The sequence below is a fragment of the Stegodyphus dumicola genome, chromosome X1, assembly GCF_044657685.1.
Source record: "Stegodyphus dumicola isolate Sdum_Otavi_A_Nest chromosome X1, ASM4465768v1".
NCBI lineage: Eukaryota > Metazoa > Arthropoda > Arachnida > Araneae > Eresidae > Stegodyphus > Stegodyphus dumicola.
Window position 1 is genome coordinate 158386789 of NC_140780.1, and position 12567 is coordinate 158399355.

Here is a 12567-nt window from a genome sequence, read left to right on the forward strand (position 1 = left end):
TCAAAGCTAATTTGCATTCTGGTGAGGAATACGATAGAAGTTATAGTAAAGAATAAAACTTTAATAACTAGTTAATTATTTTCACATTTACATTTTATTTCCCGATTTTACTTCATAAATCTGCTTTGTTAATCAGCGTAGCAAACCCAAACTCCATTTGCATAGAGATACCTCGAATTGAGGTTAGGTCAAATGAACAAGCGCGCGGGAGCGTGAGGGGGCTATCTGCTTAAAGGAGGACTTTCTAATGGGAACATGCTTACGTTAAATATTGAGGAACCTACGAAAATCAAGCATGCAACCAACCCGTTACATTAGGTTAGAAACTAGGACCAATTACCAGTATTCAACAGTCTTGTCCATCCGTGGAGCTGTACCTCATATAAAGGCACTAATACCTTGTACAGTGATTAGGTCTCTTGAAAAGAAAACATGAAAAAGTATGGAATGCTCTCGCCGAGAATCGAAGTACAGGCATTCCGACGCTAGTTGAAAATGCTTTCGAATTACACAATGAACACAAGAAGTAAGATGGGAGAAAATACGTTACGTTCCTCTCTTACTTGAAGGGCGACCGTGGAGGAAGGGATCCAAGCGCCAAATCCAAGAAGTAAAAAATCATAAACCACCACATTTTAGGTCGGCCCTCATTCCTAGCAGAAAAAAAGGAAAAGTGCACAGTGCCTGAGTCTGGATTCGAGATCCGGACTTTCCAATGCTAACCAGACGTACTTTAGAACTACACCGCGAAGGCACACAGTAAAGAGGATGAAAATATCTTACAACCTTAACAAAGATTTCATTATAATTTAAAACCAGATAGTCATAAGGGTGTGGGCACGTTTACGCCAGGGCACCCCTATGAAAGTTTCTGTCTTCGAGCAGCGGTGATTTCGGTACCTTTAAGATGAAGCATCGTTATGACATAGTATAAAAGCAATTTGTTTGGTGCTTCACACAGAATTGTTTGTATAAAACCCGCGGAATTATTTTAAGGTTTAGAATCATTAGGATATTTTGAAGCAGGAGACGTGAAAAATGTGCAATACGCTCCCCGGACTTGAACTCTGGACCTCTCGAATACTCGTCGAGTATACTTCCAATTACACCATTAAGGCATGCAAAATTGATGGAGAAAATACCTTATATAATCCCCCCTTTAAAGGCGACTGGGAATGAGGGGAACGAAAATCCTGGTGGAGATGAATTATCGCCCACTACCTTTTAGTTCAGGCGCCACTGTAGAGTCATCAGGTCTTATTTTGATGCAATTGCCATGAAATACGCGCCGAGTGGGCTACCTTTACACCAAGAAGGTATGGAGGAAAGGTGGGAGGGCATGCGAAAAGCAGGGACGTGAGGAAAGAAGCGAGATACCTTATAAGGGTATTCCTCTCACTTTTCTGAACGTACAAACAGTGCCCATATCACAATTTGGACCACCTGCTCAAATGAAGATATCAATCGCCATCGCCTTTTAGAACAGTGAATGGCAGAAAGGCAGGAGGTTGAATTTAATACCCGATTCCTCTGTTATCAACCTGTTAACAGGGCTTTCGTATAGACGGATTGTATGTGTCATCAAAAACACCAGTCATAAAGATTCGTGTTTTATTCGGGATTTAAATACGAGTCGATCAGTATAGTAGATTGCCTTCGCTAACTTCTAAGCGAAGCAGAGGAGCTGTTCAGAGATAAATAATATTTTTAGCATATTAATGTAGAATATATTTAAAAGCAATACATTAAATTTCTTCCAACATCACCGCTTCTTTACTAAAACAGCACTTGAAGAGTATAACACGTATTTTGCAAAAGTGCAAGATATCTAGGTTTGAAATAAATGTCTTTGGATTTACAATAATAACACTGAAGATTATTTCAGTCTTTTCCATAATACAGTAGCGTGTAAATTTCTTTTTAATCTTAAGGAGACATTTGAGCTAAACTTTAGAGCAATATTTACTAAGCACTTAACGGAGCACGGATTATGAAGTGTATCTACTAGTTTCGTTCACTCTCGAATACTAATGAAATAAGCTAACTAATTCACGGATAAAGAAGAAAATATGGGAAGGGTGGTTAGAAAAGAAAACGTGAATACTAGATATTGTTTGAGTATATGTATACATATCATTCACTTTCTTAACCGAGCCTCCCTTTTTTCTGACATTTCTTCATTAAACTCTGCTTAGATACTAGTCTCTAAACGTTCCAGAAATAATTAAATTCACATTGTGTTAATGATATCACAAATTCATAGGTATAATGCCTAATGTGATCCCATAAGTTTTGTACAATAATTCATTCTTAGTGGCAGAATGCATTATAAAATGAATAATATCAGTGATCAGTTCAGTAAAAAACAAATTTAAATTATTTTCTACAGGTTTTTATAAGAAGCACTCATTTCTTTGGGATTTTGTCTGTTATTAATTCCCCTTAATTTCATTTAAACATTATTACCACTCATATTGTTATTCACTTAATGGCACAGTAGATGCTCATCCAGTGTTATAGTACTTGAGAAGAAGATGAAAGAAAAAAGAACCATTTTGTCTTGAGTTTTAAAATTTAATCTTGCTAACTATTAGTAAAATCTGTCAAGAATAAAAATTATTGACGAAATGAATGATTATATTTGGATAACAGTTTCAAGTAATCATATTACATTGTCGTTTGTGTTTCGCAGATCAGTGAAGCGAAATCAAAAATCATTTTCTTTACATGTTGTTAAAATTTGGTTCAGTTCCGATTGAACCTGGAAACAACTCTGCGGTTAATATTACAACTCAAACATAATTCGTTACTTATAATTTACATTAACGTACACTTATCAGAAAACTTTAGTTTGTTAAGTGTGAAAAGTTTATTTTGCATATTAAGAATAAATTATATAAATAAATTGAAATGCTTTGAGAACCATAGGCATAAGACAGACATAATACATTTAAAAAACTATTTTATCAGTTAAACATAATTCAGTCAAGTATGAAAAGATAATATTAGTATTTTGAAATTAACATTCAGGGTAGAATCTTATTAAATATTCAAATTTCGCTCGTTGACTCTCGAAATATTTAATTTGACGCCAACTAATATGTATATAGTTTTTATCTTGAAACTCATGCTATTATTAATAACTCATTTACGAATTGTTGAAGTAATAAAATTCTGAATAAATATAATTTTTTGTTTGGTAATACATACAACATGTGTTTGATGGGGAGATTAATAATTTTCTACCGTAATTTTGGCAAAAGCTTAATAATTACAGATGAAACAAAATTAAAAATAAACATTATATTATGCAATTAAGCGTTGGCTTATTTAATGCAACAGTAAAGAATTATATTTTTACGTTTGTTTACGATTTGTCATTTGCACTGAAATAGAAGTGATGAAATAGCACGAAATTCAAATTTGAATGAAAAATAATAAACTGAATAATTTTGAAATTAATTAATTACGCAATCATATTTCATTAGTGTTTAACTCGTATTCTGTTTATTCTTAATTGATTCATTCATTGAAAGTATCATTGAATTTTCTGTATAACAATTCATTTTATTTCATTACCTTACCATTTCACTGAGTTATTTTCACGCTTAGTTATCAGTTGATTGGAATACTGTTTATGGATGATTCACATTTTTGCAAAAGAGTGTGTTATTCAGAAATAAAATACATAAAATGTTAGTGTTCGATAAAAATTTAGACAGATTCTTAAATCTCACTTGTGCATGTAAAAATGCATGTATGTAAAGTAATGCATGAAAAAATACCTTAAAGGCTTGTTTAAAACAATTATGACATTAATTTTAAGGTAGTTCGAACTTTCATCATTTTAATGTACACAGACGATTATGTCTGTTTACAAAAACGTTTATGTTCGTGCCACTTACTGGAGATTATCCGTCTAAAAATAACGCATATCAGAAAGGCATATGGGATATTTGAAATAACAAACTTTCTAAAATTCTATTAATTCTTTAAATAGTCTCAGTTTACTTATAATTACATTTTAATACATAGCTCGTTAACTCCTGTAAATTTCGTTTTGTTGCACTGAAACAGTCCAAGCCCAGCAGTTAAAGAAAATGAACACCTGATCTTTACTTTTTTCTTTGAAATATATATTCCACTTTGTCATACACTAGGTACCTCACAAAATCTTTTCAGAGGTGATCGAAAAACTCCAAGTGCTTCCCTCCCTTAGACAAGAGGAAATACGATCTTAAACAAACGAAATAGACAATTCTTGTGACAATTCTCCTCTGACTTCATACTTGACATAATTAATCAATAGTTGAATTGCTCCCGATCCTCATTTGTTAGTCTCCCGGTTTTCCTTCTGGGAATTCAGATAATTGCTTAGAAAAAGAAACTATGTAGAATTTGATAAGATTTTCCAACAAATATTTCTTTGGTACAAAATTTCTTCATCTGATATAAAAAAATTGTAAAATACATAATTACGGATTAATTTTCAGGCATTTGGCCTGATTGCTGTTTGATAAAACTGGGCAAAAATCACGGTGTTTTTTCAAACATTTTTGAAAAAATTATTCAATTTAAGAAAAGTGAATGTAATAATCGCTGAAAGAAAAAAAACTAACAATGTAGTCTCCATGAAATGATGCGACCAGGAATTTAAAAATTGAAATTGCATAATATTTTTCAGATACAGGCTTTGACTATAATTTGAAGTTCATTTAAACATAAAAGGGCATAACTAATCCATTTATACACTTTAAAAGATTTATAGATGAAATCAATAAAGAGAGCTTTTATATTAACTTTTTATGACACTATAAATAAAAACAATATGTCACAATTTAAATTAAATTATCTTATTCAATATTACTTATACTTCTAGATCCAGTTTCCTTAGCTAACATAAAATGTAACTAGATCTACCTAAGTCTGCCTACCTTGCGAATTCTAGCACAGGCTTGAAGATAAAACGTAATCAAGGGAAGAGTATAAAAGACCCTTTTATTGAACGCACAAATATTTAACAGATGGCACGGGCTTATGTGCTTACAAAATCACAGACCACTTGCGGAGAGAACTTAAAAGATAATGCAATTAAATTTAAAGGTAAAGAGCAGTGCGAGACTACACAATTCAATTTTAACTGACAGGTTGACTAAAAAATATATACCGGCAGGATAATATCGGCGGCAAGACGGAGTAGCCGCTATTAAGGTTAACAGCTGATAGAAACTAACAACGTGTGTTCACAAAAGCGAAAACGCGCTCTGTCTAACCTTTTCTCGTCAACAGCTTAAATATTCTAATGCATCCTAATTCATTTACATCTTGTGAAGAAATGGGAGGGGAATAAGAGAACGCAGTGTGGTGTTGAGGTAAATCAATATTTAGCTAGACACGTTTAAGTGTCAAAGGCAGTGTTACGTGTGCCCAATACTTGCTGGTCTACAACTAATACTTAGCACATTGCGCTTGTTAACCCTATGAATACATTTTATTGTTCCCTGGATTGCACTAATATGAACATTTTGGTACCCTTACGGGTTGTACAACCTCGTGGAACATAGTTGATCTGAAAACCAATCTATTGACATCATTTGCAAGTCTTCGCTGAAAATACATATTTTTTTACACGCGAAGTCCAGATGTAATACAATTCACTATAAGCCGTTTCTTTCCTGCGATAGATTCCATTGCATCTTTTGATTTTTTGGTTTGTATCGATGATACTTCGGCTACTCACAATGCCGTTCCATACATTCCAATTCACTGCTCTCTTTAAGTAAGGAAATGCATCCAAATTACAGCAGAAAGAAAAAAAAACTTCAGAAACGAAATTTACAGCGATAACACATTTTTAGAAAACTTTAGGCAATTGCAGCTTGCATCTCCTTTTTCACCAGCAACGTGACGTTCTGCATTTCTACTGAGAGTGTGATGCACGAGCCGCTGCCCCGCACACCCCGTAGTCTGAAAAGAGGAGGAAAACCTGTTTAGCGAGTATTTATTATCACATGCAGTTCTGCGATTTCGATTAATCTTAGGATAGAATCAGTGACGATAAACTCCGTGGTGTGAGAACGCAAGTTTCTCAGGAAAGGCTTACAAAATAAAATAACTATTAGTAAAATTAAATAGAACCATGTAACTTCTGTATCATGAAATTTAACTTAAACAGACTGTTCAATCTAAAGACTAACCTCAATGTTACTTTAACCTGTAGGCGAGTTATTTCACTAACAACCATTTACTTGTCAGCACAAAACACAAGTCAAGTTACAATCCAAATAAATAATTGTTAGCCCCTCCTGGTGGATAAGTAACACACAATATACCACTAAGTTTCAATTACTTACAAAAAAGTTCCAAAACAAACACCTGGTCATATATACTATTTTTGAACTCTTAAAGCACTTTCCGACGGCTCAGCTATAAACTAATCTTTTTGTCTTTAGCCGAGTCAGTAAGAATTAGTTCTTCGTGATACAGCAATTTGGTAAAACACTTGTAAAAGCTTCCGCTTAAGATTAACTAATTTTTAAAATATGCTATTAAATTTGTTTAACCTGAGAGAATATTTTGTCATGAATCAAGATGTGTAGGTCAGGTTTTAGTATAAATCTAACTGGTAGTAAAACTTAAGAATGCTTTTCGCAACATTACATGCAAATTTAGTATACATATTCAGCAGATGGTTTAAAATTAGAAAAGGACGCAATTATATTTTAACATCATTTTGCAAGCTACATAGATATGTATCCCCTTTAATTTTTGAAAACGCTTCATTGACAAAGCAATCTTTGAATTAAAAAACTGACAGCCTTTATCGTTCTCTTTCCTGGGATTTGAGTAGCAAGTATACCGTTGCAGAATTTTGCGGTTTCCGAAATACCTTCTAATGATGTGTAAGGACATGATTTAGGAAAATGTTATACCCACGTATACATAAAAGGATCGTATTTAAAAACATTTTTCCACATTTTCTTTCATTTGCAATTGTCTTTATCATTTTATTCTTATGATATTCATTATAATTCTGTAACTTACACTCTTAAATTGCTAATTACCTCACAGCAGATAGTTTAAAATGAAAAGAGCAGAAAAAATATATACATATACCGTCTGCTAATGTAGTTTTATACAGATTACAGTATAATATTTACCTTTGGTCCATACATAGCTTCGAAAATTCTCATGTTATCATTTTCTTCAGCAAATATCAGTACGACTGAATCGATATTTCTTTTATTATTTCTAAAATTGTCTGGAGGTTTTTGAACATGTAGTCATTCAAGCTATATCACTCTTTCTTTTATTTACGAGAAACGGTAAATAATTGATTTCAGTTTAGATTAAAGTTCTGTTCCGTAAAGTCATTAAAATCGATATGAAGAAGAAAGAGAAGATTAATATGCACAACAGTGCAAAATAAAAAGAAGCTGCAACCAAAATAATGAAATATGATAGCAAGATAAACGAACACGGAACGAGAAACAGGAACAAGAATTATTTATAGCGGAACAGACGCATGTTTTTAAAATATTGATTCTTTGTTCGCAATTCAATTGTTTGGATGTCGTGTTTTCTAAAATGAAATCAGCATCTCGAAGCATCTAGAGCTGTTTCTAGAAAACGCTAAAAGCAGCAGATAATGAAATCTTCAGTTGTGATAAGTTAGTATCAGATAATCTGAAGTTTAAACTGGGGGATTATGTACTAGTTTAATACGTTAACAATCAGCAGCGTCATAACACCTGTAAATTCTGTTTTCCTGCTACGAGGTACAATAAGCACCAAAGCTAACTTGAAGGCAATTAAGAGGTTTCCCGTTTGTACTTCCTCTTTCGTAATTCCAGATATCTCTCTCTGTTTCTACTTTTTTTTTACTTCCTTATACAAAGTAAAGGAAGCATTATAACCGGGAATATTTTAGGGTATAATATTTCTACAGAAATATGCATTCTGACCGTTTCCGATTCCAATCAGACGATGTTTTTTTCACAGGATCTGTACTTTCGGACAGAATGAATGACTCTTTTTTCCAAAACGGATTGTAAAATGGATTTAAAGAGGAATCAAAAGAGATTTCTTCGTGATGTCTGTACATATGTACGAGCGTATTTATCTCGCATAAGTGAAAAACGATTAGCCAAAGAACTTTGGTTGAAATTTTGTATATGGGACTACTATAACATCTAGTTGCCAAAAGTGTATATATATATATATATATATATATATATATATATATATATATATATATATATATACACACACACACATATATATATATATATATACAGATACTTGCATAGAAGAAGAAAGTAAAAATAGCTAATGCTTTAAAGAACATTTGATACTGCAGTTCCAGAGTAAAGAAGTTACATCAAGTATAAGCAAGAATACTATATTAAAGCAGTAAAAGTTAACGCAAAAAAACCTACTGTAATAATTGCAACAATATATATTTCAAAAACGAAAATGGATTAAGTAAAGCGTAAAAATTTTTTTACAATCAAAAATTTAATATAATGTACGCAAATAAAAACATTTTAATGCCAAAGAAATAATATACAAAGAACTGAAAAAAAAAATGGTAAATTAGCCCGATTCGAGGTTTCCTACGGACTTATCAGGGCGCAAGGGCAAGAAAACTCCAATTTAGCTAATTTTCTTGGCGCGTTTTTGAACTAATAGGTCTCTCTTTTTAATTTGCTACTTCCAACTTATATATATATATATATATATATTGTTGCGAAATGTGCAGGCGTGGTAAGATGGCTTCCCCACAAAGCAGTTTTAAGGTTTCCATAAAAATGGCAAAGGTGGACAGGGTTGCCACATTTGGCGAGAAATCGTCCATTTGGCGACAAAACTGGCGATATGCCATGGACGGTTGGAGAACCTTCTGGAACGAATTCGTACCGGTTTAGCCCAGAATATTCCCGAACACAAGTCGAAAGCTATATAAACCCTGCTGGTCCGCAGTCAGTTAGTGTGTCTCTCATCGAGAGTGAGTGCGTCTCAGAGTGTGTGCCTCATCGAAGGGGCGTCTCTCATCGAGGAGTGTGTCTCGTCTACCGAGTCAATCCCTGCGGAAGCGATGGCGTTGACAGCCGGCCAGCGAGTGCCGAGTGGGTCGTCGAATGCACCGAAAGAGTCTCGTAGAGTGTCGCAGTTAGTGCATCGTCGAGAGAGCGTGTTGAGCTCCGGAAACGACTGAACCGAGAGTCAGGAGCTGTGCTCAGTGTGTCGTCGAGTGCATCGCGAGTTGTAGCGTGGAGAGTCTCAAGAGTACGTGGAGTTCCGAGAACGACCAAGCAGAGTCGGGAGTTGTACTCCGGAAAGCAGAGTCGGGTGCTTTGCAGGAAGTTATCTCCACCGTTATTGCCTGACTGTGTGAAGGCTGTGTCGCTGATTGTTCCGGCTTGTTTATAGTAGAGTTTCGAGGACTGTAAAAATTGTTATTGGAGCTGTCCTGACAATGTTGTCTAAATAAAGTGTGTTTCGATTCTTCATCAAGTGTCGTCGTTATTCATTCCAAATCTACGAACCCCGTACGAAAATGAAGGAAGAAAATAACGCAACAACTGATGTCAGAAGAATAGGAAAAACGCAACAATACATATATATAGTAGTCATATACTTCCAATAACAGAAGTGTTTAAAATGACGAAAATATTCATGTTTTGACAATGTGGGAACGTTTTATACGCATTGTCAAAAAATTAAATTATAAGAAGTTCTACTCCCGTACGATAAAATCTGACCGGGATGTTTAATTTCAAAATATGAAATTTTTTATATCATATTATATAAACTTGCCTTGAGGGATCAGTTAGTTAAGTTAGATTAATTTGAGGATATACGTTTAAATAAAGTGCAGCAAAAGAAGTGTATAATTTTAACAAGCAAGGAAGTCATGTGGTGTTTAATTAGATTTTTTTGGTTGTTTTGTTTTTATCGTAGTTGATCTCAGGGTATTTGTTTGAATTTTGTTCGTTTTCTTAAACCGGGTGATAAAATTCTACACAAAATCCTCATAAAATTCCAATATGAACATTAATGGCATACTGTTTTAATAAATGGTTTTCCCTATTCTGTTCAAAGTATAGCGTAATGTGAATTTTTATTTGCTATTTGCTGTTTATGCTGTTAACGTTATAGGCGTAAGATGGATATGAAAGTATCTCACTCAGGATGGATTTTTATGATTGAGAGTTACTTCTTAACGCAAAAAAGTCTTTCGAAACAAATGTTTTGAAGTGTTTACAGACACCTTCCCAAATTCTTGTGAAACTAGCAAGACAACAAATTTCCGCTTGGCAATCTGATTTGAGTTAAGAGGAAGCCTTTATGACAAGAAACAATTTGTGCACTTAAATCTGATTTGGGTTAAGAGGAAGCCTTTATCGTAAGAAACAATTTATACACTTAATTATAAATCTGATTACGCTGCCAGTTTCTTCACACTATTTGTTGGTAATTTCAATATTTAATTCCCGACTTCGTCCATCTTTTCCGAACTCAGAAGATACGAAAGACTAGATTTCTCAAATACCCCCAAACTCAGGTCGCTTTTTAGGATTTTGCATAGTAAATTTACAGCATCAAATTATTTTCAAGTTCATATTTATCTTATCTCAAATCCCGAAAGCTGTGAAGATTCAAACTGTAAGCATAAACTGTGCATCTGCTAAGTTTAAAAATTTAAATGAAAAAGGTTATTTAAACGTTCTATTGAATTAATAGTTACTCTCACACACAGGATGATAACCTGTCTGACGTTCAAGAAATTAAGTTAATTAGGAGTGAAATCCTAAAAGGCCTGAAAGTTTGAGTAAAGTTGCATCTAAAATATAAATTAAGAATTAAAATTATAAAATATTCAACTTCTCATACATAAATAGTTTCCAGTCAGAAAGTAACACATAATATTATCAAGTCTCAAATGAAATTTAAGTTTTTAAACTTCTAATAACAATTGAAATGAAATATAACAATTTTAGCAAGCAAAGTGAAATAATAATGAAATGGTATTCATGTAAAGGACTGCATAAGAATGTCTCTGAACGCTGTGATGCAGATCCATGCTTAGTCAGAAATCTTAATTAACATTCCTCTCTGATTATTTGTTTCATTGGACGATTTGCAGCAGGGATGAATCTCTCAAATAAAAGTTAAAGCCCTCACATGCGACAGCAGTTTTATTTAATTATAATTTTGTTCCTCTGAATGTCCCTCTCATCTTAGAAGTAGACGTTGATTAGAATTTAAGAATGGGTTTTATTTTATCTAAAAATAGGTTTTATTTTACTATGTTCTAGTAAAATAAAACCTATTTTTAGAGGCCTAACAATTTTTGCTTCATTAAGGTGTAATGTTGCGCGCTTCCAACCTGCACGCAACAATAGTGGTGACTGCTATGAACTGGAAAGTATACAAAGTCTTGAGAAGGGTTTAAATCCCTTTTTATTCAACTTTAGAAATTACAGATGCGTGATCTTGACGCTCACAAACTACGCCGACCCGGCGGTAAAATAAAAATAAGAAACTAAAAATGCATAATAACAAGTGACTACCTACGAGGCTCTCTAAACGTAACTAACCTAACCGCGTTCTAAGATACCACTGATAATTCAGCAAACTTCTGAATATTACGTTGAAAGATTTAACTATCTACCGAGGCAAGCACACAGGCCGAAACGTGTGGTTCTTCAATTTCTACCTAGCCACCTCCACGCTCGTGAAGCAAGAAAGCACACTTTCGAACTCGTTTCCCTTCTATTTAACTCAGAATACTTCCGCTGACTATTCTGAATACTTGCGCGTTCTACTAAAATTTACATACTCTGGCATTGGCAATTCCAGGGGAAAGTAAGGCTTGACAGGAAAGATAGTTTAAACTTAAAATAAATGTTAGTTAAAATAAATATAAACCCTACAAAGGAACCTAACATTTATGCAAAAACGTTACTGTTTTTTTAAATTATGGCGATAAATTTTTAAATGAGGCAAAATTATATGTTTTATGGGCAGTTAAGATATTAATGCCCAAAGAAGGCTTTGCCGAGCGTTTTAGAGTCATTAGATGATTCGTGACTGGAAATATTGAGCAATGAGGCGTTTTCTCGTAACGGAATCGAACCAAAGATCTTTGAGTTGTTAGATGAATAAGCAAAGACGGGAGGAATGTCTTCAATTTATTACAACTTGGGGCATATCTCGCAATCTTTTCCAAAGTTTTAACAACATCATGCTTTAATAAGCAATGATATAAATTTCCACTCTATTATCGAATTTTTAACATTGATATTTAAGATTTCATTGAATTACATTTTATTATTTATTGGTATTTTCTAACTTACTAGAGGATATTTTAATAGCGCAATAATTCTCGGAAATGCTCCATTTTCATAAAAATATGGATTTTGCCTTACGATTACTTTGAAACTTAACCCGTGGTCTTAACTTTCATGAATGCTAGTGTTCTTTTAAGTCGGTGTGAGAAAGATTAGCGACTGCAATATGATACATCAAAAGCTGAGGACTTGTCTGCTCCTCCAGTTTTAC